The sequence below is a fragment of the Bubalus kerabau genome, chromosome 19 (assembly GCF_029407905.1).
Source record: "Bubalus kerabau isolate K-KA32 ecotype Philippines breed swamp buffalo chromosome 19, PCC_UOA_SB_1v2, whole genome shotgun sequence".
Lineage (NCBI taxonomy): Eukaryota > Metazoa > Chordata > Mammalia > Artiodactyla > Bovidae > Bubalus > Bubalus kerabau.
Genome location: NC_073642.1, coordinates 29,955,927 through 29,981,629, shown reverse-complemented (window position 1 = coordinate 29,981,629; position 25,703 = coordinate 29,955,927). Strand labels below are relative to the sequence as shown.

General features: G+C 42.9%; 1 long non-coding RNA gene across 2 annotated transcripts in view; it reads left to right on the top strand.

The window, feature by feature from the left end:
* The window catches only part of LOC129634443 (uncharacterized), a 28,547-nt gene extending 3,062 nt beyond the window's left edge, over positions 1-25,485 (top strand). The window contains exons 2-5 of one of the 2 annotated variants that reach the window (XR_008705654.1): positions 4,144-5,485; positions 6,080-6,346; positions 24,100-24,260; positions 25,110-25,485. This is a non-coding gene — a long non-coding RNA (uncharacterized LOC129634443). Of the gene's footprint in view, positions 1-4,143; positions 5,486-6,045; positions 6,347-24,099; positions 24,261-25,109 lie in introns of those variants that run through there. The other variant, XR_008705653.1, reaches the window with a different exon arrangement.
* Positions 25,486-25,703: the final 218 nt, after the last annotated feature.

Sequence of the window (25,703 nt, the reverse complement as noted above, 5' to 3'; positions counted from 1 at the left end):
ATTTTCCTTTCATTATGCATAGAGATTTTTATCCCTTAATTTCTACTTCAATCTGGCAGTACCCATAACCAAATTCCCACAGGCATTCATTTGTTTCTGGATTTGTGAGTCTCTTTCTGTTTCACTGATAAGTTCATTTGTGTCATATTTTAGATTGAACTTAAATGTGAATTCCTATGGAAGTTTGATGTGTGTTTCTGACAACCTTGCCTTAGATGAGAATATGTAAATATACTTTCCTGAAAATAGTATGATTTTCAGGAATAGTATAATTTCAATCAGAATTTTTTCCATATTTCATCCAGGAATGCACAGAATCTTAACCACTGGACTGAAGGGAAGTTCCCCTGCACATTCTTGTTTAAATTAACCCTTATTTCAAATTGTAGTAACATCGATATACAGTGTGTTGTTGGTGGCAGGGGAACCGAATGTATTTTCTATTTTGCTGATGTTCAGTCATCATGTCTGACTCTTTTTGTAGGAGCATTCCCTTTTCTCCAGGCCCTGTTACACTTGTAAGACATCTACTTGTTTATACATAAGTGTACATAGATATAAACATCTGGGTGCATAGAGATGCAAATGTCTACGTATTTAGATGCATAAATGTTTAGGTACACAGAAATGTACATTCTACTTACATAGAGATATAAATGTCTAGGTACATAGAGCTATAAATGTCTATGTATATAGATATATAAATCAAGGCAAATTGGACATAGTCAAACAGGAGACGGCAAGAGTGAACGTTGACATTCTAGGGATCAGCGAACTAAAATGGACTGGAATGGGTGAATTTAACTCAGATGACCATTATATCTACTACTGTGGGCAGGAATCCCTTAGAAGAAATGGAGTAGCCATCATGGTCAACAAAAGAGTCCAAAATGCAGTACTTGGATGCAATCTCAAAAACAACAGAATGATCTCTATTCATTTCCGAGGCAAACTATTCAATATCACAGTAATCCAAGTCTATGTCCCAACCAGTAACGCTGAAGAAGCTGAAGTTGAACGGTTCTATGAAGACCTACAAGATCTTTTAGAACTAACACCCAAAAAAGATGTCCTTTTCATTATAGGGGACTGGAATGCAAAAGTAGGAAGTCAAGAAACACCTGGAGTAACAGGCAAATTTGGCCTTGGAACACAGAATGAAGCAGGGCAAAGGCTAATAGCGTTTTGCCAAGAGAACGCACTGGTCATAGCAAACACCCTCTTCCAACAACACAAGAGAAGACTGTACACATGGACATCACCAGATGGTCAACACCGAAATCCGATTGATTATATTTTTTGCAGCCAAAGATGGAGAAGCTCTATACAGTAAGCAAAAACGAGACCGGGAGCTGACTGTGGCTCAGATCATGAACTCCTTATTGCCAAATTCAGACTTAAACTGAAGAAAGTAGGGAAAACCACTAGACCCTTCAGGTATGACCTAAATCAAATTCCTTATGATTGTACAGTGGAAGTGAGAAATAGATTTAAGGGACTAGATCTGATAGATAGAGTGCCTGATGAACTATGGATGGAGGTTCGTGACATTGTACAGGAAACAGGGATCAAGACCATCCCCATGGAAAAGAAATAAATGTCTAGGAATATAAATATATAAATATCTAGGTACATAGAGATGTAAATGTCTAGGTACACAGTGATATAAATGCCTGGCCACATAAAGATAGAAATATCTACATAAAAAGAAATATAAATATCTATGTACATATAGACAGAAATATCTATGAACATACAGATGTAAATATCTATTATAAATACATATAGATACTTATATACATAGACATATCTATATACATGGAAGATGGTTATACAGTGGACAATGCAATAGACAATCTTATAAAGTAGACAAAATAAATGATATGGATATTGGCAATTAGAAGATCATACTATGAGAGAGAAACGTAAGCAATTTCAAAGCAAAGGGAACAAATCTAATCAGGATTCATGTAACTACTTTTAATCTGGTGGCAATAAACCATGAAGTCCACAGGGGATTCAAGTGACGATGGCAAATTCTGGAAGGGTCAGGTAGTGAAAAAAAGTTAACTGTTTAATCTTTGTTTACAAAGTATACCTTATCAATTTATGGATACGTACTTGTTGCTACCCCCTTAAGTATGTATCATCCCATACATCTTCATATGCCCTCATCCTACCTGTTTCAACTCACATCATTCCAAGCATAACTCCAACTTGTTGCAACTCTAGTTAGTCATTTCTTGCAATTTCATAAAAAAGACACATGATAATTCATCCATATAGGCCAGTAAAGGCTAGGATTTCTGTCTAATTTTTTTTTAGGGGCCTTATAAATCATGTAAAATTTCAACCCTTCTCCCTGCTTCACCATGTTCTGACTAAATTGATATGGGAAAAGCTATGGAAAGACTGTTTAATATAATCTGAATTTACCAGTTATCTATTATTTGGTGTACATGAAGATATGAGGAGTGGATTTTGATGGATATAAAAAGAAATGTTTTGAATGTAGGGACATGATTAGAAATTGGGAGAGTCATTTGACCAGAGAGCAATCACAATGAATCAACTCCACCTCCCTCATCCACAAGGACAAGGTTATCTTGGTAATAACATCAGCAACTGAGGAGTTAAAATATTATTCCTGTGAAAAATTATTAACAGAAAGTGAAAGTCTCTCAGTTATGTCCAACTCTTTGTGACCCCATGGACTCTAGCCCGCCAGGTTTCTCTGTCCACGGAGTTCTGCAGACAAGAATACTGGAATGGGTTGACATTCCCTTCTCCAGAGGACCTTCCCAACCCAAGGATCGAACTTGGGTCTCTTGCATTGCACACAGATTATTTACCATCTGAACCACTAGGGAAGCCTTAGTTCACAGAAAGGACAGAGGAAATGTTTTCATAGATAGAATACAACTTTCCAAGAGGCTCTAAATTTCAGATAAATGTTTTATTATTTGAAATATTGAGTGGATTATGTATAAGTTTTATAGACTGTCCAAAGTAACATTCCATTCCTTCCTGGAATGAATACATCACCTTTTGATTCACGCACTAGTGACATGCTTAACCAGACTTAGAGATGATCTATGTTGGATAGTATTCTAAACCAACTTGTGCAAAACAGCTGCAGATCTGACAAGAAACACTTACTCTCACGTTGTTATTGTTGTTGTTCAGTTGGTGAGTTGTGTCTGACTCTTTGTGATCCCATGGACTGCAGTGCACCAGGATTCCCTGTCCTTTGCTATCTCCCGGAGTTTGCTCAAATTTTTTTCCATTGACTTGGTGATGCCATCTAACCATCTCTTCCTCTGCCTTATTTTCCTTTTGCCTTCAATCTTTCCCAGCATCAGGGTCTTTTCCAATGAGTTGGCTCTTTGCATCAGGTGGCCAAAGGTATTGGAGCTTCAGCTTCATCATCAGTCCTTCCAATGAATATTCAGGGTTGATCTCTGTTAGGAAAGACTTGTTTGATCTCCTTGCAGCCCAAGGGACTCTCAAGAGTCTTCTCCAACACTGTAGTTCAAAAGCATCAATTCTTCGGTGCTCAGTTTTCTTTAGGGTCCAACCTGCACATCCATACATGACCACTGGAAAAACCAGTAGCTTTTACTCTCACATTTTCTTGGGCTCCAAAATCACTGCAGATGATGACTGCAGCCATGAAATTAAAAGATGCTTGCTCCTTAGAAGAAAAGCTATGACAAACCTAGACAGCATATTAAAAAGCAGAGACATTACTTTGCCAACAAAGGTCCATCTAGTCAAAGCTATGGTTTTATGGGCTCTTTGACTCACTAATTTTTGTAGGAATTTTCTTACATATTTTTTCAAGTGTGACCTTTCATTCATAAAATAGCAAATAACAGAATTAGAAGAAACTAATTTGACATGATGACTTTTTTCTACCCAAAAAATCTGAACACAAAGGAATCAATGGGAACTGCACAGATCAGGTGGCCAAGCTTTTAAGAATATTTTAGGTTGGCAAATAGTAACTAGTGTGCTTGCAATTTCAACAATATATTTTTATTCTGATAAAGAATATCCTTTTCTGGAAGGCTTCCAATGTGACTGCCTCCTGTTGGAAGCCTGGGATGATGCAATCAGGCCACTTCCTGTTTGTCTTTATAGGACACTGGGCTGAACTCTAAGAAATCCCTGGCTGTCCCCTGGATCCTGATCATCACATGGCCAGATATTGGTAACAGTTTGTTTTGCCTGTTGAAGTGTTTAATGACAAAGGTTCTTTCAGTTTTCTGATGTGGGTGAAGTGGGGAGCCCAGTGATGATTTCTTTTTAAGAATTGTACATCCTAGTTCCCACATGCAAGTGAGTCCCCTCTCCAACGATGAGAGACCCTGCCTGTGTGTGACCTATGCCTCCTGGGAGAGCAGCTTTAAGCTAGTTTAAACCTGACCAACCTCTGTCTATTATACGTGGTAGTTTCAGACCTCTCTAAAAAAGGGGGCAGGAGGAAAAGGGGACGACAGAGGATGAGATGGATGGATGGCATCACCGACTCGATGGACATGAGTTTGAGTAAACTCCGGGAGTTGGTGATGGACAGGGAGGCCTGGCATGCTGCAATTCATGGGGTCGCAAAGAGTCGGACACAACTGAGCGGCTGAACTGAACTGAACTGAACTGAACTGAACTGAAATCCTGTCTATGGGCTTCTCTGGTGGCTCATACAATAAAGAATCTGCCTGCAATTCAGGAGACCTGGGTTTGATCCCTGAGTTAGGAAGATCCCTTGGAGAAGGGAATGGCTACCCATTCTGGTATACTTGCCTGGGAAATCCCATGGACAGAGGAGGCTGGAGAGGGCTACAGTCCATGGGGTCACAAATAGTCGGACATGACTGAGCAACAAACACTTTCACTTTTGAAGTCCTGCCTACACTGATGATGTTTAGATGGGACTGCATACTTTGTAAAATGAGAACATTTACACTTGACAGTGTTCTCTGTGCACGAGGACATGGTGACCTGGGTGGAGACCTGGCCTGGCCTCTGTCCTGGAAAACTCCGTGCCTTTGTCTGAACGTCAGTGCTTAGATGTCTGGGGTCTCGAGCTGAGGTGGGCTTCTGTGGGGAACCGTGCTCTCCTCTGAGTGGGCTTCCATGGCCCTCCTGGGACTCAGTGCTGCAGTCAGGCTCATAGTCTTTTCCCTGCCAGGTTCACCTTCCCTGGGGCTCGTGGAGACTCCTCAGGTGGGCTACCTGGTAATTATTTCAATTTTTCCAGCACATTCAGGTTGAGTAGGGAGTCAGGCGCACCTGGTGAATTGGTTCCAGGGCACAGGAATCAGGCAAAAAGTCAATGCGCAGCAGGTGAGGTTGCTGCTGTGCTCTCCTTCCAGTCAACTCTCTCCTCCGAAGACAACTGAGCTGCCCCGTGTCTTTCAGCCCAGCTCTTCTATTTTCTCAACATCTCAGCAGGACAAGAAAGACAGAGCCTGCCAGAACCAAGGTAGTGTGTTCAACTCTAGCATGAGCTTTCAAACCAGCAAAAAATCACACAGAACCGCAGTGAAAACAGGAGGGGCCTGACTTCTCAGGGACAATTGTAGGGAGAGGAGATGATTCCTACACTTCTTTCTAGGGTCCCCAGAGGTCCCAGGGACCTGGCTTGTTTACACATTGTGAGTCCGCCAACCACAGCCTTGGTGTCCTGACCAAGAGGACGTGTGACCCCAGGTCGGGGGTCTGGGGGCTGTGTGAGTCCCACCCCATCTCCATGGGTCAGGATCACGTGTACGGGGAGACCCCACACACACAAAGCTAAGAAAAAGGGATGAATACATGTGAGTTTCATTTGTGTTTAGGAATTAATGCTTTATGCCATTCACTTTATAGACATGTGCCTGTTTGCCTCCTTTATCCCTTCAAGATTCACCCTCCCTGGGGCTCCTGGAGACTCCTTAGGTGGCCTACCTGGTAGTTATTCCCATTTACCAGGACAAGCATGGTGGGAAGGGAGCAGGTTTATCTGGGCAATTGATTACAGGGCATAAAAGGCCAATGGGCAGCAGGTGAGGTCGCTGCTGTGATCTCCTCCTGGTAGATCGTCCCTACTCAGCAGAGACCTGGACCTCGTCTTCCAGCCCTGTGCATGGTGTGTTTTCTCTACACCTCAGTGGGACAAGGAAAAACCGAGCCTGCCAGAACCAAGGTAGTGTGCTCAACATTATCATGACAGCTGTGAAAAACAGTAAATATCACACAGAACCAAAGGGAAGAGAGGAGGACTTCTCTGGGACAAGTGTGGGGAGAGGAGACCGACCCCACGCTTCTTTCTACCATCCCGGGAGTGCTGCGGCCAGCACAGCAGGTAGGGATCAAAAGTGGTTGACACACAGTTTAAAAAGAAGCTAGAGACGGAATTAAAGTTTTAAAGATGGGACTGGGGGACTCAAGACCTCCTGGGTCAAGATCCCTGTTCCTTCGCCACATCACTCTTATTTAGTGTCTTGGCAAGCAGAAAGTGTCTGTCGTGCTACGATGAAGTCAACCTCCTGTGTCCCCAGTCACGTTCTCCATTTTATTGACTACTTTAAACTATCTTTGTTATTTTCTTGTACAAGGGCTATCACCTAGCTGGAGGTCACAGACCCGCATAAGCCTTGGGAAAACATCTTAGTGTGTGCACAAGCAGTGTTCTGAATTTGCACTGACCTGGCGTTCCAAAGTCCACACTATGTTTTTCCTTAGCCTAGCAGGGCATGACAACCCCAACTGACCAACCCGGTGTACTTTTATTTGGGTTATGTTGTATTGCTGTATTTTGCTTTTATTCTTTTCCCATGATGATTTTCTCATGGCTTAGCCAGAGCAACAGGCAGCTATTAACCCCTGCACAGGAGGTTACAGGAACCCACTCGTTTCCCACTTTAGAGGCCCAACCAGCAGATACTGGTGTCCTAACCAAGGGTTATGTGACCCTGGGTGCGGGGTTTGGGGATTGTGTGGGTCTCACCCCATCTTCATGGGTCAGGATTCTGTACCCAGAGACCCCATATCGGCTCTTTACCTGCAGTGTGCCTGGTCCCCCTCGGAGATCCCCAACATCTGGGAATTGAGGGTGTTGCCCTGATTAACCTGTGGTCCTTTTCCTTTTCACCTTGTCACATTCACACGAGGCCAGGTACCTCTGAGCAAGTGGCTGCTCTGTGTTCTGCTGAGTGAAAACCTTTGGTGGTGTCATATTAATGTCATTGCATATCACATATCTAATCCACAGGGTCACCACTGTCTGGTGTCCCCTAGATGGATCTCAGGTAATTTAATTTGTAATTTAATTTTTATTTTATATTGGAGTCAAGTTGATTTCCATTGTTTTGGTAGTTTTAGTTGTACAGGAATTTGATTTTACATAAAATTTTCTTTTCCTATTTTTTTCTCATATAAATTATTACAGTTTGTTCAGTAGAGTTCCCTGTTGTATTCACTAGGTCCTATTTGATTATCAATTTGATCCGCGTGTATTTAAATCCTAAATTCTTAATTTATCCCTCCTTTCTAGCTTTCTTTGGATAATCATAATCAGATTTTCTCAGGCTGTGAGTCTGTTTTGTACATTAGGTCATTGGTATGAATTTATACATTCCACCTGTATGTGATAACTCATGTTATTTGTCTTTTTCTTTCTGACTTACCTCACTTCGTATGATAATTTCTTAGTCCATCCGTGCTGCTGACAGTATCCTTGTTTCGTTCTGTTTTATGGATGAGCAGTATTCTAGTGTATAGATGTCCTCATAGTCCTCAGGTGGATTCTAGGGCTTATTATAAATAGTGCTGCCCTGAAAATCAAGGTGCACATGTCGTTTTGAATGGTGATTTCCCTGGACCTAAGCCCATGAGTGGGATTGCAGGATCATATGATACCTCTATGTCTTGTGTTCCTCGAAACTTTCATGCTGTTTTCCATAGTGGCTTCACCATTTACATTCCCACCAAGATTGTAGGAAGATTTCATTTTCCATACATTCTTTGCAGATCTTTTATTTTCCTTATTTATTTTATCTTTATTCTTTGTAGATCTTTTCAGTGATGGCTGCTGTGCCCCGTGTGAGGTGATACCTTATCATAGTTTTGATTGGCATTGTTAATAGTGATTGATGTGGAGTAACCTTTCCATGTGCTTTTACTACTTTATACCTTGTGAGTACAGTGTACCTCTTGAAACTGGCTTCTTAAAACTTGGTCCTGTTTGGTATTCTTTTCTGATGATTTACCCCGGGACATTTCTTGAGGGCAGGTGTCATTTAAAGCCCTGTCAAATTTGTGACTATTAACAGCCCTTCAGCACCTGTTTTATGGCTTCCCTGCTGGCTCAGTGGTAGAGAATCCACCTGCAGTGCAGGGGACTTTCAGGAGACACAGGTTCGATCCCTGGTTTGGGAAGATCCCTTGGAGGGGGAAATGGCAACTCACTCCAGTATTCTTGCCTGGAGAATCCCATGGACAAAGGGGCTGGGCAGGCTACAGTCCATGGAGTCAAAAAGAACATAACTAAGCAACACCAGCATCTGTTTTAAGGTGTGAATGTTGAGCTGTACCAGCTAATTACTTCCTGCCCCCAATTTCCCATTTTGCTAACTGTAAGTTTCTAAGTCTGTGAATCTGTTTGTCTTTTGTAATGAAGTTCATTTTTATCCATTGAAGTGATATTCTATATTATCTGTCTTTCCCTGTCTCATTTACTTCACTCAGTATGATCACAAGTTTCTTCCCTCTAAATGGAAATGGCATTATTTCATCCTTCTTTATATCTGAGCAATATTGCATTGTGTATATTTACCCCATTTTCTGTATCCATTCATCTGTACTTGTACATATAAGTTGCTTCCCTGTCTTGGCCATTGTATCCAGTCCTGCCATGTTCTTTGGGGTGCAGGTGTCTTAAAATTTTGGTTTTTTCTGGATCTACTCCTAGGTATGGGATTTCTGGGTAGCTGTATCACTGGATTCTTCTCTGTTTAGTTTTTAAAAGAAGCTCCATAATGTTCTCCCTAGTGGATATACCGATTTACATTCCCACCAACAGTGTAGGAGGGTTCCTTTCTCTCCACACCCTCTGCAGAATTTATTGTTGTGGGTTTTCAATGTGGCCGATCTGATCAGTGTGATCATTTGATTTGCCTTTCTTAAAGAACTGGAACCTTCCTTCATAGCTTAGTTGGTAAAGAATTGGCCTGCAATGTAGGAGGCCTGGGTTCAATTCCTGGGTCTGGAAGATATTCTGGAGAAGGAAATGCAACCCACTCCAGTATTCTTGCCTTGAAAATCCCACGGACAGAGGAGCCTGGCAGGCTACAGTCCATGGGGTCACAATAGTCAGGCACGACTTAGCGACTAAACCACAAACCACCAAAGAACTAGGGATGCTGAGCATCTTTTCATGTTCTTTATGACTATCTCTATGACATCTTCAGAGAAATACGCACTTAGGTCTTTGGCTGATTTTTTTTATTGAGTTGGGTTTTTGTTTTTTTAATTGAGTTGTACTAGGAGAAGGCAATGGCACCCCACTCCAGTACTCTTGCCTGGAAAATCCCATGGACGGAGAAGCCTGGTGGGCTGCAGTCCATGGGGTCGCAAAGAGTCGGACACGACTGAGCGACTTCACTTTCACTTTTCACTTTCATGCATTGGAGAAGGAAATGGCAACCCACTCCAGTGTTCTTGCCTGGAGAATCCCAGGGATGCGGGAGGCTAGTGGGCTGCCGTCTATGGGGTCGCACAGAATCCGACACGACTGAAGCGACTTAGCAGCAGCAGCAGTGGTTTGCACCCACTCAACAGACATGAGTTTGAGCAAACTCTCGGTGAAGTTTGCTTATTGAAGGACAGGGAAGGCTGGCGTCCTGCAGTCCATGCAGTCGCCACTGAACGGCTACAAAAACCTGGATCCTCCTGAATATTAAATGCCCAGCAGTTCAGCTCTTCATGGTGTTTTTACACAAGGCAGCAGAACTCCTTCACGCTGCATTGCTTTTTCCCCCTGCAATTTCCTTGTTGTTTTTTATTGGAATATAGTTGATTTCTGATGTTGTGTTCGTTTCAGGCTTACAGGAACCCAGTTCAGTTATATTAATACATAGATGTTTATTCTCTTTTGGGTTGTTTTTTGCCTACAGGTGATTAGAGTGTGTTCATAAACTTCCCTATGCTATTCAGTAGGTGCTTTTTGATTACCTATTTTATATATAGTAACGTGTATGTGTTAATTCCAACCTCTTAATTGATTCTGCCTGTATTTGGAGGTTCAGCACTCTGCTGAGGCCACAGGCTCTCCAGGTCCATTGTGGAGGCACACTGCCTGCCCCATGCCCCCAGCTCCCTCAGCCCCAGGACTCGCCAGGTGTGTGACACCAGCCTCGGTCACTATGTCCTGAGGGATGTAGAGTTAGCATTTCTTTTTCATTTTTCCTGCTTCTCTCCCATTATTTGAACTGGAGTCAGGTGGCACTAGTGGTAAAGAATCTGCCTGCCAATGCAAGAGATACAAAGATATGTGGGTTTGATCCCTGCGTTGAGAAAATCCCCCAGAGAAGGGAATCCCACTCCAGTATTGTTGCCTGGAGAATCTCATAAGAGGTGGAGGGCTACAGTCCATAGGGTCACAAAGAGCCGGACACAGCTGAGCAACTTAGCACTCATATAGGTGAATTACAATCTTGGGAGGGGGGAGGTTCCCTTTTCCTTCTACCACAACTTGTTTTACTTTTCTTAATACATAGATGTATTTTTTTCCATACAGGTTATTACAGAGTGTGGAGTAAGTTTCCTTGCGTCCTACAGAGGGTCCTGGACATTTATGTTATCAATACTAGTATGCATACACTAGTCTGAAGCAGCTCACTTCTCCATGCCACACATCCTTGTATATTAGTGACCGAAAGCTTATTTTCTAAGTCTGTGAGGCTGTATCTCCAGGCAAGAAGTTCATTTGTATCCATCTTTTAGCTTACACCTAGAGGCAATGGCACCCCACTCCAGTAGTCTTGCCTGGAAAATCCCATGGACGGAGGAGCCTAGTAGGCTGCTGTCCATGGGGCTGCTAAGAGCCGGACACAACTGAGCGACTTCACTTTGACTTTTCACTTTCATGTATTGGAGAAGGAAATGGCGACCCACTCCAGTATTTTTGCCTGGAGAATCCCAGGGATGTGGGAGGCTGGTGGGCTGCCGTCTATGGGGTCGCACAGTCGGACACGACTGAAGCAACTTAGCAGCAGCAGAAGTGATATCATACGATATTTGTCTCTCCCTGTCTCCCTTACTTCACTTGGAATGATCATCTCTACTTTCTTTCCTGTGGCCATGCTTGGCCTTATTTCCTATTTCTTTAAGGTTGAGAACTATCGCACTGTGTATATGTACCCTATCATCTGTGTACATTCATCTGTGTTTCTACAATTAGCTTGATTCCCTGTCTTGGCTATTGTATGTAGTGGGCCGAAATCTCAGGGTTACCCATCTCTCTCAAAATTTTGGTTGTCTCGACCACCCCAGTCCAGACATGAGGCACACATCTGCTCAGGCTCCAGGGGTGGGATAGCAGCCTAATTGGGGAGGTTGCAGGGAGTAAACTAGGCATTGCTTTTTTTCCTTTTCTTTAATCTCATGCCAATGCTATGTTGGAGTATAGTCAATTTGTGCTTGCTGATTTGTGCTTGTTGTCAGTGTACAATTGCTGGATTCAGTTATGACATGTATATACAGCATACCTGTTCTTTTTTGGATTATTTTGCCATAGAGGTTATTGCAAAAGGTTAAGCACAGTTCCAAGTCCTGAACATCAGGTCCTTCTTGAGTATCTATTAGAGATACAGATTTCTGTGTATATATGGAAGGAAGGAAGGAGGCAATCCTTTTGGATTATCTATGACAGCTACAGATTTCTGTAAATATGCTGAGATATACTTGAAACTGACTTGAATGTTGTGTTTGGAATTCGTTTCTTCAGTGCTCTTTGCTGAGGGCAGTTGTCATTAAGAGAACCTCAAGTGTTGTGAATTGGAGGTGCCAGTAAGCCCCAGTGGTTAGGCTGTAGTCAAAGGAAATGTCTACAGGTGGCGACACTTTTTCACGCCCATCTCTGGTTCCTGAGGCAACCGGAGCTTTAGGGAAAGTGGGCTTCCTGGGCTGTGAATTCATGTGGAATGTGCCTGAGCAAACACTTAGGGCTTGTGTCTCACTACTTCTTCCCCCTAAAGCTTCACACCCCGACCCCAGACTAATCCCAGCCAGGGCCGCAACACCCAGCCGGGGTGCCTAGGAGGCTGCACTCTCAGTAAGGAAGCTTGAGCTGGGAACCCCAACACGAGGAGACCTAGAGGCTAGGTGACTTTTCCAAGGTCCTCAAAGCCAGACGGTCAGGACACCATTCTCTGGATGCACTAGGAACTGTGGTCCCAGCCAGATCAAACCAGACAGTAGAGGTTTAATCACTAAATTAAGGGCACCCTGTCTGGTCGTTTCAACCCCACCACAGTGCAGCCATGAAAACCAAGACTGCCCAGCCTCCAGGGATGAAACAGAAGCCCAAGCCATGTGCATATTTCATATATTAAGATAGAATTTTCTATATTTCATGTATGATAATATAGGTGCAAATTTCATATATGAAATATGGACTTTTCAATTTCATATATGGAAATATGGGGGCAGATTTTCATCTATGGCAATAGAATTTTTTGTTTCATCTATGAAAATGTAGAGGCATATTTCATACATGAAAGTAGAATCTCCTGTATTTCATGTGTGAAATTATAGGGACACACTTCATACATGAAGGAAGAATTTTCTATATTTCATGTATGAAAATATGGGGGTTATTTCATACATGCATGTAGAATTTCCTATATTTCTTGTATGAAAATATGGCATATTTTACCCATGAAAGTAGAATTCCTATAGTTCATGTATGGAAATATGGGAGCATACTTCATACATGCATGTAGAATTCCCTATATTTCATATATGAAAATATGGGTATGTACATTTGTAGAGTGAATTCCTTTGCTATTGTTTTTTCAAGAAAAGAAGCAGGATTTTACTCTAACTTCTGATGATACTAATTCTTACAACTTTGTATTGGTAAATCATGAGTTTCACCTGGACTTGCAGGGCAATAGCTCTCAAACTTCAATGTGCTTCAGAATCACCTGGACAGTTTTGTGAAATGAAAATGTCTCCTGCCATGTTAATAAACAAGTAACGTCATAACCAGCAGTGATCTCTGGCCTCCAATAAGAGCTCCCCAAACTCCGATCCAGTGAATGGTGCCACCCTCCACGGTGATTGCAGAGGAACTGGGGGAATGCAAGAAGCAAGCTGAACAAGGAGACAGGGTTGGCCCCAGACAGCTGAGGTGCATATGACGGGAATGAATTCAGTGACCCAGAGGCTTGCATCTTTGCATACATAGAATGCTGAATTCCCGGATACCTGATCTTCAGGTTCAGTTCAGACTGCCTGCTCCCTTTGTTGCAAACTTGTTGATAGCCTCCTTGGAGCGTTTCCTTAGAGCTACTGAGATGCTGTCTCTGGGGCTCGGAGTCCCAAACATTCCCCCCAAATAAAATAACTCTCTGCTTTCAGGTTGTGACTATATTTTTTAGTCGACAGCTTATTAACTCACATTGTCAGACTGTAGAGCCAGAGGTTCTAATTTAGTAGATTTCCACATACCAGTCTAGGGGTCATAATGAAAATCATTATGACTTTTATTTAATGTATCTCTTCTAACCCAAGTATACTGTCTTACATTTTAACACTCACAAAAGTCTTCATATGAAATAAGAAGATTGGTAAGTGACTTCTTCATTAGAGCATTCTGAACTGAACTCAAAATGAAAGCACATTAAAGTGCTCTCTCAGAAGATAAACAAAAGCAAGTTAAAAAAAATTTATCCTATAGTTAGATTAATTGCCTTGATTTAACTAATCAGTTCTTTGTGAAGCAAAAATAAAAAGAGTAAACCTACTTTATGTGATTTTTTAAAATCACATAATTAGTTTCTTGATGAAGTCTTCTATTTTTGAAAATTTCTCATTTTTATTTTGCTAACTTTGTTTCTTATTGATTATTTTTTGTGTTTATAGCTAGCCAGCAACTATTTTTTAAAAATTGAAGTACATCTGATTTACATGACTATATTTGTTTTGGGATACAGCATAGTGATTGAATATTTGTATGTAATATACTCTGTTTAGAGGTATTACAAAATACTGGCCATATTCCTGGTTGCTGTATAGTGTATCCTTGTTTCTTATTTATCTTGTACATAGTGGTTTGTATCTCTTAATCCTCTGCCCCAGCTGGCCCCTCTCACCTCCCTCTGCCCACTGGTAAGCATTAGTGCTCTGCATCTGTGAGCCTATTTCTGTTTCATAGATAAGTTCATTTGTGTCACATGCTACATCCCACATATAGGTGATATGGTATTTGCCTTTGCTTTCTCTCTTCACTTAATATGGTAATATCTAGGTTCCTGTTCCTGAAAATGGCATTATTTTAATCATTTCTGTATTTCATGTGTGGAAATATGGGGCAGATTAACATATATGAAACATAATTTTGTCTTTAATATATGAAAATATGGGTACATATTCATATTTACAAATAGAAGTTTCCATATTTTACATGTGAAAGATGGATATACACTTGTGTAATGTGAACTCCTTTGTTATTGTTCTTTAAAGAATCAGCATTTTACTATAACTAACATAAATTCTTACAACTTTGTGTTGGCAAATCGTGAGTTTCGCCTGGACTTGTAGGGCAGTAGCTCTCAGACTTGCGTGTGCCTCACTGCCTCAGATTCACCTGACAGTGTATTAACTGCAATTGTCAGATGGCAGTTCCGGAGCTTCCGATTTACTAGATTTGCGGATACCAGTCCAGGGACCATAATGGAAATCATTGTGCCTTTGAGTAATGCTTTTAAAGACTTAACTTTTGTAACCCAAGTGTACTGTCTTGCCTCTTGGTACGCACCAAAATCTTCATTTGAAACAAGAAGATTGCTCAATGACTGCTATTTTAAGGCATTGTGAACGGAAATCAAAATGTAGGCATCAAAAATGATGATTAAAAAAAGGGTTTTCTCAGAGAACATTGAAAAAAGCAACTTAACTTTAAAAAAAAAAATTTACCCTATAGTTAGACTAACTTGACTAATTGTTTCTTTGTGAAGCAAAAATGAAAAGAGTAAATCTACTTTATGTGATTTTTAAAAATCTCATCAAAGTTAATTTCTTGATGGAATCTTTTAGTTTTGAAAAATTCCCATCTTTATATTGCTTATTTTCTCCTGTTGATTGTTTTTTTTGTTTGTAGCTAGCCATCAACTGTTTTTTTAAATGACATACAGTTAATTTACATTACTATACTTGCCTTGCGTGTACAACCTAGTGATTCAATGTTTTTACAAACCCTACTCCATTGAAAGTTATTACAAAATAATGTGTATGTTTCCCTCTGCTGTGTATTATAAACTTGTAGCTAATTTATGTTTACATAGTGATTTGTATCTCTTAATCCTCTACCCCTACCTTAGCCGCCCACGTCACTTTCCCCATTAGCTCTCTATACCTGTGAATCTGTTTCTCTTTCATAGGTAAGGTCATTTGTGTCGTATTTTAATTTCCACATGTAAGTGATATCATACGGTATTTGTTTTTGTGTTTCTGACTTCACTTTGATTACCTCCAGGATTGTGTTGCTGAAAATGGCATTATTTCAATCTTTTCTGTATTTCCTCTATGAAATATGGGTGGATATTTCTATACATGAAAATAGAATTTTCTATATATCATGTAAGAAAACATGGGTGCATATATCCATATATGAAAATTGAATTTTCTGTTTCCTATATGAAACTATAGGTGCATATTTCCTTATAAGAAAATCTAATTTTCTATATTTCCTATATGAAATTATGGGTGCATATGTTCATACATGAAAATCAAATTTTCTATTTTACTTGTATTAAAATATAGGTGTATTCATATAAGAAAATCAAATTTTTGTATTTCCTTTGAGAAATAAGGGTATGTATTTCCAGGTGTGAAAATGTTATTTTCTATATTTCATTTATGAAAATATGAGTTCAGATTCTAGGTTTAGCTCTCTTGATAGTTTTTTTTTTTTTCCTGGCATGTGGAGACAATCCCTTATAGAGAATGTTGCCAATGTACATTCCCACTAACAGTGGGAATTAGCACTCCTAATTACTGCCGAGCATCTTATCCTGTGAGACAGTGTGGTATTTTATATAAATTCCTACTTAAAGAGTGTGAGAAAAATTTGCCAGTGGTGAGTGGCTTTTAGATAGTTGGGAGTGTTGGGAATTTATTCAGCAATCCCTGCACCAGGACCTTTCCTGAAGGCAGCTGTCATTAATGGAACCCCAGGCCCTGTGAATTGAGGTGCCTATGAGCAGGAGTGATCAAGTTGTAGTTACAGGAAATGTCCACAAGGAAGCAGCACTTTTTCAAGCCCGCCTTTGGTTCCTGTGGCAGACGGAGCCATAGGAAAAGTTGGCTTCCTGGGCTGTGAATAGAGCGGAATGTGCCTGAGCAAACACGAAATGGCTTGCGTCCCAGTCCTTCCTCCTTCTAAAGCTTCACACCCTTAACCTTAACTAGACTAATCCCAGTGGGGGCCGTAGCACCCAGCTGAGCGGGCTAAGGTGCCTAGGAGGCTACAGTGTGAGTAAGGAGACAAGCTGGGAACCCCAGCAACAGGAAAAGTGGAAGCAAGGTGACTATTGCCTACAAGATCCTCAAGGACTTGATCCAGCTCTGATCTGGTCCCAGCCAGAGTGAAGCAGACAGTAGAGGTTTAAAAAGGGCTCAGTGAAGGCCACCCTACCAGGCTGTCTCAATCCCACTCCAGTTCACAATGGGAGCCAAGCCTGTTCAGGCACCAGGGATTATTCATTACAGATGCAGATTCATTGCCACTTTAGGTAAAGAACTCCTAATTCATTCCAGGCCCTTCACTTTACTTATTTATTTTCCAAAACCATTTGTTTCACTTTGAATTCTCAGAGTTTCTTTCTGGGTTATCAATTTGTGGACTTGTAAGTCTATTTTCATATGACCTGGATGAGACCTCACATACCATCATCCTCCTCTTCCTGACTGAATTCCCTTTGTGTGTGATCCTTCAAGCTCCATGCCTGTGGCTCTCAGTGTCGTAATTCCCTCATTTCAGGGACAAATCTTAATGACTGAGAAATAGCCTACCAAATAAATGTGCCACATCTTGTTTAAGCTTTAATCTCTAATTGGGGATTCTGCAGCCTGCGTGTCTTGGCTACTGGAACAAAGCCGTGCTGGAGGTTTGGTGGGGTGCGGGTGCCTTTTGGTCAATGGTGATCTCGGGATATAGGCCAAGGTTCAGGGATGTCAGATCCTAGGCTTAGGCCAACTTGACAGTTTAATTCAGGTATTTGGAGACTGTCCATTCTACTGGCTGCTGCCAGTCTAATCCCAAGGACAGCCCAGGTGAATTATTTCTACTCCAGAACTTCTCCCACACTTACGGCCTATGGACTCGTGATGTTGGCCATGTGAGTGTTACGATTTGATTTTCCAAAGTCCTTTTCATTGCATCCATTCAGCAATTAGATTCTGAGCATCTTGTTTTGAGGAGGAGGTTTGGGTGTTCTTTTTCTTTTTTTTTTTTCCCCTCAAAGAGTGTAAGGACCACTTGCCTTTGATGGTTGGATTCCTCGATGTCAGCTGAGTTTGGAATTGATTTCTCAGGTGCTGGACACAGGACATTTCTTGAGAACAGCTGTCATTAATGGAACCCCAGGCCTTGTGAATTGAGGTGCTTGTGTGCAAGGGGGATAAAGTGGTAGTAACAGAAAATGTCTACTTTTTCATGCCCACCTTTGGTTCCTGGGGGAAAGAAGAGCCTGAGGGCAAGTTAGCTTCCTGGGCTGTGAAACAGTGTGAAATTGGACTGAGCAAACAGGAAAGGGCTCGAGCCACACTACTTTTTCCCCTTAAAACGTCTCACAAAGAGACCATGCAGACTAATTCCTTCAAGGTCTACAGTACACTGTAGAGGCTGCTTAGATGCTAGGGGGTGGCACTCCCAGGGAGGAGGAGGCTTGAGCTGGAATCCCCAGCACCAGCAGAAGTTGAGGCCAGCTGAATTTTGCCTTGAAATTACTTGGGGTTTTGATGCCATGTGGGACTCTTGTGCCTGCCAGACGTAGCACACAGTAAAATTTAAAAATGTGTTTAATGAAGGGCACAGCTGTGTATACCCTACCCTGGTTCAGAAGTGGGACCCAAGCCATCTGAGCTTCCAGGGATGGGATAGCTTCCCAAGTCAGGGAGGTCTCACAGAATACAGCAGTCACTGCTTTCCTTCCTTTTTTTTTTTTTAACAGCTTGCCAGTACTCCCTGCAGCGTCGTCCAATGCCATCATGTGATTTTTGTCACCACACAGCCCCCTAATTCAGGTGTTATCTTTGGGATATCTTTATGGTTTGTGATGCTTTTTGCCTTTGAAGTTCGATTAGAGTGGTGAGCAACACGTCCTTGTGCATTTTCTAACTCAGACACACTGTTCTGGAAAAGAATGCAGTAACATAGAAAAGAATTTTTGTGCATTATCTCTTAGTGTTATAGATTTCTGAGTCTATATGGATGGAAGGTAGGAAGAATGAGGATCATCCATGGATGACTTATTACAGGTACAGATTTGTTGTCCCTTTAAGTGCTTACCCCCTAATTCGTTCCAGTCTCTGCACTTTATTTTTTGAAACAGTTTTTTTGAGTTTGAATTCTCAGAGTCTTTGTCAGATATGTTCATTTGCTGACTTGTATGAAGTTCTCGTTTGACCTGGATGAGACCTCATATCCCAGGATTTTTCTCCTCCTGACTGATCACTTTCCTTATGATCCTTCAAGGTCCCTCCCTGTGTCTCCCAGTGTTACAATTCCCTAATTTTTGTGTCTATATTTTATGGATGAGAAATTGTCTACCAGATGTATGTACCATATCTTGTTGAAGGTTGAACCTCTCACTGGGGATTTTGCAGACTGTGTGTCTTGGCTACTGGAAGGAAGCTGGAGGTTTGTTGGGGTGCCTGTGCCTTTTAATCAATGGTGTTCTCAGAATATAGGCCAAGGTGTGGGAATGTCAGATCCTAGACTTATTCTAACTTCATAGTTTTTCAGGCATTTCGAGACTATCCATTCTACTGGCTGCTGCCAATGTGCATTGCCACCAAAGCCTTGGGGGATTCTTTTTCCTCCTGTATTTATTGTGGGTAGACTTCTGTCATTGGCCCGTTAAGTGTTGCCACTTAATTTTCTATTCTCCATTTGATTGTCATGCAGCTTTGAGGGACTTGTTTGAGAGGGGAGTTTTCCTCCCCCCACTTAAAGGGTGTGAGGACAATTTACCTTTGGCAGTTGGCTTCCTGAATGTCAGCTGTGTTGGGAATTTATTTCTCAAGTGCCAGTCATAGGATATTTCTTGAGGACAGCTGTCATTATTGGAACCCCAGGCCTTGTGAATTGAGGTGCCTGTAAGCAAGGGTGATCAAGTTGTAGTTACAGAAAATGTCCACAAGGCGGCAGCACTTTTTCATGCCCACCTTTGGTTGCTGGGGGACAGAAGAGCCTGAGGGCAAGTTGGCTTCCTGGGTTCTGAAATAGTGTGAAATTTGCCAGCAAACCAGAAAGGGCTTGAGCCTCACTACCTTTCTCCCCAAAAGCTTCACACACACAGGGACCATGCAGAGTAATCCCTTCAGAATCCATAGTACACTGCAGATGCTGCTTAGGTGCTAGGAGGCAGCACTCCCAGGGAGGAGGAGGCTTGAGCTGGAATCCTCAGCTCCAGCAGAGATTGAGGCCAGCTGAATTTTGCCATGAAATTCCTCAGGTCCTTGATTCTATGTGGGACTATTGTCCCAGCCAGACGGAGCACACAAGAAAACTTTAAAAACTGTTCAATGAAGGGAACCTTGCCAGGCTGTGTCTACCCCATGCAAGTTCACAATTGGGACCCACACCTGCTCAGCCTCCAGGGATGGGATAGCATCCCAAGTCATGGATGTAGCCCAGAATACAGTAGGCACTGCTTTCCTTCCGTTTCTTTAACATCTTGCCGATACTACCTGCAGCATCGTCCATTTGCCACAGTGTGATTTTGTCGAGCACAGCCACCCCATTCAGGTATTAAGTCATCTCCAGGATATCTCTTTTCATACTGTTCATGGGTGTTGGAGAAGACTCTTGAGAATCCCTTGGACTGCAAGGAGATCCAACCAGTCCATCCTAAAGGAGATCAGTCCTGGTGTTCTTTGGAAGGACTGATGCTGAAGCTGAAACTCCAATACTTTGGCCACCTCATGTGAAGAGTTGACTCACTGGAAAAGACTCTGATGCTGGGAGGGATTGGGGGCAAGAGGAGAAGGGGACGACAGAGGATGAGATGGTTGGATGGCATCACTGACTTGATGGATGTGAGTTTGAGTGAATTCCGGGAGTGGGTGATGGAGAGGGAGGCCTGGTGTGCTATGATTCATGGGGTCACAAAGAGTCCGACACGGCTTAGCAACTGAACTGAACTGAGAGTATCTCTATGCTTTCTGGGGACTTTTTGCCTAAGAAGGTCAAGCAGAGTGGTGAGCATCATGTCCTCAAGCATTTTCTAACTCAGATACACTTTTTCTGGGAATAGAAACCAGGATAGATGGGAGATAATTTTTGGTGGCTTATCTCTTAAGGCTACATGTTTATCTGTCTGGATGGATGGAAGGCAATGGCACCCCACTCCAGTACTCTTGCCTGGAAAATCCCACGGGCAGAGGAGCCTGGGAGGCTGCAGTCCATGGGGTCCCTGAGGGTCAGACACGACTGAGTGACTTCACTTTCACTTTTCACTTTCATGCATTGGAGAAGGAAATGGCAACCCACTCCAGTGTTCTTGCCTGGAGAATCCCAGGGACCGGGGAGCCTGGTGGGCTGCTGTCTATGGGGTCACACAGAGTCAGAAACAACTGAAGTGACTTAGCTTAGCAGCAGCTGGATGGAAAGAAGGATGAACGAGGAGAATCCATATGGATGATTTATTACGGGTACAGGTTTGCTGTCGCTTTAGGTACTTACCCCCTAGTTAGACCCTGCCCTTCACTTTATTTATTTATTTTTCTGGAACCTTGTGTTTGACTTTGAATTCTCAGAGTCTCTTTCTGGGATGTAAGTGTGTTGCCTTGTACATCTGCTCTCATTTGGCCTAAATGAGACCTCATATACCAGGATCTTCTTCTGCCTGCCTGACTTCTCTTTGCCTATAATCCTTCAAGATCCATCCCTGTGTCTCCCAGTATTATAATTTCGTAATTTCAGAGTCAGTTTTTAGGTGTGAGAAATAGTGTACCGGATGTAAGTATGACATCTTGTTTAGGTTTAATCTCTCACCGGGGATTTTGCAGACTGCCTGTCTTGGCTACAGGAAGGCGGCAGTGCTGGCGGTCTGTTGGGGTGCATGTGGCTTTTAATCGGTGGTGTTCTCAGGATACAGGCTAAGGTGAGGGAATGTCAGATCTTAGACTTAGCCTGACTTCACAGTTTTTCAGGCATTCAGAGACTGTCCATTCTAGTGGCTGCCGCCAATGTGCATTGCCACCAAAGCCTTGGGGGAATCTTTTCCTCCAGCCTCTTTTCTGTATGTATTGCCTGTAGACTTCTGAGGTTGGCCATGTGAGTGTTGCAATATAATTTTCTTTTGTCCTTTTGACAGGCATTCTTGCAGCTTGAAGGATCCTGAGCATCTGGTTTCAGAGGGGAGGTTTGGGTGTGTCTGTTCTTCTTTCTTTGTTTTTCCCCAGTTATACTGTGAGGACACCTTTGGTGACTGGCTTCCTGAATGTCGGCTGTGTTTGGAACTTGTTTCTCAGGTGACGGCCACAGGACATTTCTTGACGGCAGCTGTCATTAACAGAACCCTAGGCCTTATGCAGAGAAGGCGATGGCACCCCACTCCAGTACTCTTGCCTGGAAAATCCCATGGATGGAGGAGCCTGGTAGGCTGCAGTCCATGGGGTTGCTAATGGTCGGACACGACTGAGCGTTTTCACTTTCATGCATTGGAGAAGGAAATGGCAACCCACTCCAGTGTTCTTGCCTGGAGAATCCCAGGGACGGGGGAGCCTGGTGGGCTGCCGTCTATGGGGTTGCACAGAGTCGGTCCCTGTGCGACCCCATAGACGGCAGCCCACCAGGCTCCCCCGTCCCTGGGATTCTCCAGGCAAGAACACTGGAGTGGGTTGCCATTTCCTTGAGGTTCCTGTGAGCAAGGGTTTTCAAGTTGTAGTTACACAAAATGTCCACAAGGCGGCAACACTTTTTCATGCCCACCCTTGTTTCCTGGGGTCCAGCGGAGCCTAGGGCAAGTTCACTTCCTGGCTGTGAAATTGAGTGAAATTTGCAGGAGCAAACAGGAAAGGGCTTGAGCCTCACTACTTTCCCCCCCTAAAACTTCTCACAAAGGGACCATGCAGACTAATCCCTTCAGGGTCTACTGTACACTGCTGAGGCTGCTTAGGCGCCAGAAGGCGGCACTCCCAGGAGGGAGGAAGTTTGAACTGAGATCCCCAGCACCAGCAGAGATTGAGGCCAGCTGAATTTTCCTTGAAATTCCTCAGGGTTTTGATGCCACGTGGGACTCTTGACCCGGCCAGACGTAGCACACAGTAGAACTTAGAAGTGTTTAACGAAGGGCACCCTTCCAGGCTGTGTCTACCCCAGCCCCATTCTGCAGTGGGACTCAAGCCTGCTCAGCCTCCAGGGGTGGGATAGCAACCCAGTCAGGGAGGTCTCACAGAATACTTAGGCACTGTTTTCCTTCTGGCTTTTTTTTTTTTTTTTTTTTTTTCCCCTAATCTTGCCAATACTCCCTGCAGCATCGTCCATTTGCCATAGTGTACTTTTGGTCACCGCACAGATGCCTGATTCAGGTGTTAAGTCATCTTTGGGGCATCTCTATGGTTTGTGGGGGCTTTTTGCCTTTGAATTTTTATTAGAGGGGTGAGCATCACGTCCTCGTGCATTTTCTAACTCAAATACACTTTTCTGGGAATAGAATGCAGTAATACAGAAAAGAATTTCCCTGGATTTACTCTTAGTGCTCTAGATTTCTGACTCTATATGGATGGAGGGTAGGAAGAATGAGGATAAACCACAGATGATTTATTACGGGCACAGATCTGTTGCTCCTGTCGCTGCTTACCCCCTAATTCACTCAAGTCTCTGCACTGTATTTATTTATTTTCCCAAAACAGTTTTTTTTTTTTTTTTTTGAGTTTGAATTCTCGGAGTCTTTATCGGATATGTTCATTTGTTGACTTTCATGAAATTCTCATTTGACCTAGATGAGACCTCATATCCCAGGATTTTTCTCCTCCTGATTGTCTTCGCTTTCACTATGAACCTTCAAGGTCCCTCGCTGTGTCTCCATGTTACAATTCCCTAGTTTTAGTGTTGTTTTTTATGACTGAGAAATAGTCTGCCGGATGTATGTACCACATCTTGTTTAAGGTTTAGTCTCTCACTGGGGATTTTGCAGACTGCGTGTCTCAGCTACAGGAAGGAAGCAGTGCTGGAGGTTTGTTGGGGTGCATGTGCCTTTTAATTGATGGTGTGCTCAGGATACAGGCCAAGGTGCGGGAATGTCAGATCCTAGACTTAGCCTCACTTCATAGTTCTTCAAGCATTTGAAAACTGTCCATTCTGGTGACTGATGCCAATGTGCATAGCCACCAACAGCCTTGGGGGATTCTTTTTCCTCCACACTCTTGTATTTATTGCCTGTAGACTTCTGACATTGGCTGTGTTCATGTTGCGATTTAATTTTCTAATTAACCTTTTGATTTGCTTTCCTGCAACTTTGAGGGATGCTGAGCATCTTGTTTGAGAGGGGAGGTAGCATGTGTCTTTTGTTTTTTTCTTTCTTTTCCTTAAAGGATGTGAGGACAACTACCTTTGTTGGTTGGCTTCCTGAACGTCAGATGTGTTTGGAATTTATTTCTCAGGTGCTGGCCACAGGACATTACTTGAGGGTGGCTGTCATTTATGGAACCCCGGCACTTGTGAACTGAGGTGCCTGTAAGCAAGAGTGATCAAGTTGTAGTTACAGAAAACATCTACCTTTTCATGCCCACCTTTGGTTCTTGTGGGCAAACAGAGCCTGAGGGTAAGTTAGTTTCCTGGACTGTGAAATAGAATAAAATTTTACTCAGGAAACAGTAAAGGGCTTGAGCCTCACTTTCTCCACCTAAAGCTTCTCACAAAGAGACCATGCAGACTATTCCCTTCTGGGTCCAGAGTACACTGCAGAGAGTGCTTATGTGCTAGGTGGTGGCACTCCCAGGGAAGAGGAGGCTTGAGTTGGGATCCCCAGCACCAGCAGAGATTGAGGCCAGCCGAATTTTGCCTTGAAATTTTCCGTGTTTTCATTCAATGTGGGACTCTTGTATCCGCAGCTGTAGCACACAGTAGAACTTTAAAAAGGGTTTAATGAAGGGCACCCCCACAAGGCTGTATCTACCCACCCCAGTTCAGCAGTGGGACCCAAGCCTGCTCAGCCTCCAGGGACGAGATAGCATCCCAAGTAGGGAAGTCTCACAGGATACAGTAGGCACTGCTTTCCTTCTGGTTTTGTTTTGTTCTGTTTTTTCATCTTGCGAATACTCCCTGCAGCATCCTCCATTTAGCGCAGTATGATTTTTTTCACCGCATAGCCCCCTGATTCAGGTACTAAGTCATCTTTGGGGTATCTCTATAGTATTTGGGGGCTTTTTGCCTTAGGAGTTCTATTAGAGAGGTGAGCATCACATCCTCATGCATTTTCTAATGCATATACTTTTCTGGAAATAGAAAGAAGGAACATAGAAAATAATTTTTGTGCATTACCTCTTAGTGCTATAGATTTCTGAGTCTATGTGGATGGAAGGTAGAAAGAATGAGGATAATCCATGGATGATTTATTACAGGTACAGATTTGTTGTGCTTTCTGTACTTACTCCCTAATTCATTCTGTTAGGGGACGCACACTGACTGAAACCACCCGCCTGGCCAGGCACCATAGTAACCATTTGCGTGAGTTGTTTTACGACAAGAGGTAAGGAACACGAAACTAATAAGCTACCACCAACCGGAAGAGTTCAGGAAAGGTCAAAAGGAGACACCACATGTCTGCCCACCTCCCAGAATCCTTCTCTCTGGCATCCATCTTGGCTGAACAAGGCATGCACCACCAGGAAGGACTCTGAGTCAGAATGATTGGCTAAAGACAACCCGGAAACTAATCCCATCCCCATAAAACCCGAGACTGCAAGCCACCCAGCAGAGCAGTTCTCCTGGGTTCCCTTTCCCTGCTGCTCTCCATCCGGGTGCCCCTTCCCAATAAAATCTCTTGCTTTGTCAGCACGTGTCTCCTCTGACAATTCATTTCCGAGTGTTAGACAAGAGTCCAGTTTCAGGCCCCGGAAGGGGTCCCCCTTCCTGCAACAGTTCCAGTCCTTGCACTTAATTTATTTTTCCAAAAACAGTTTTTCTGAGTTTGAATTCTCAGAGTCTTTTTCACATATGTTCATTTGTTGACTTGTATGAAGTTCTCATTTGACCTAGATGAGAC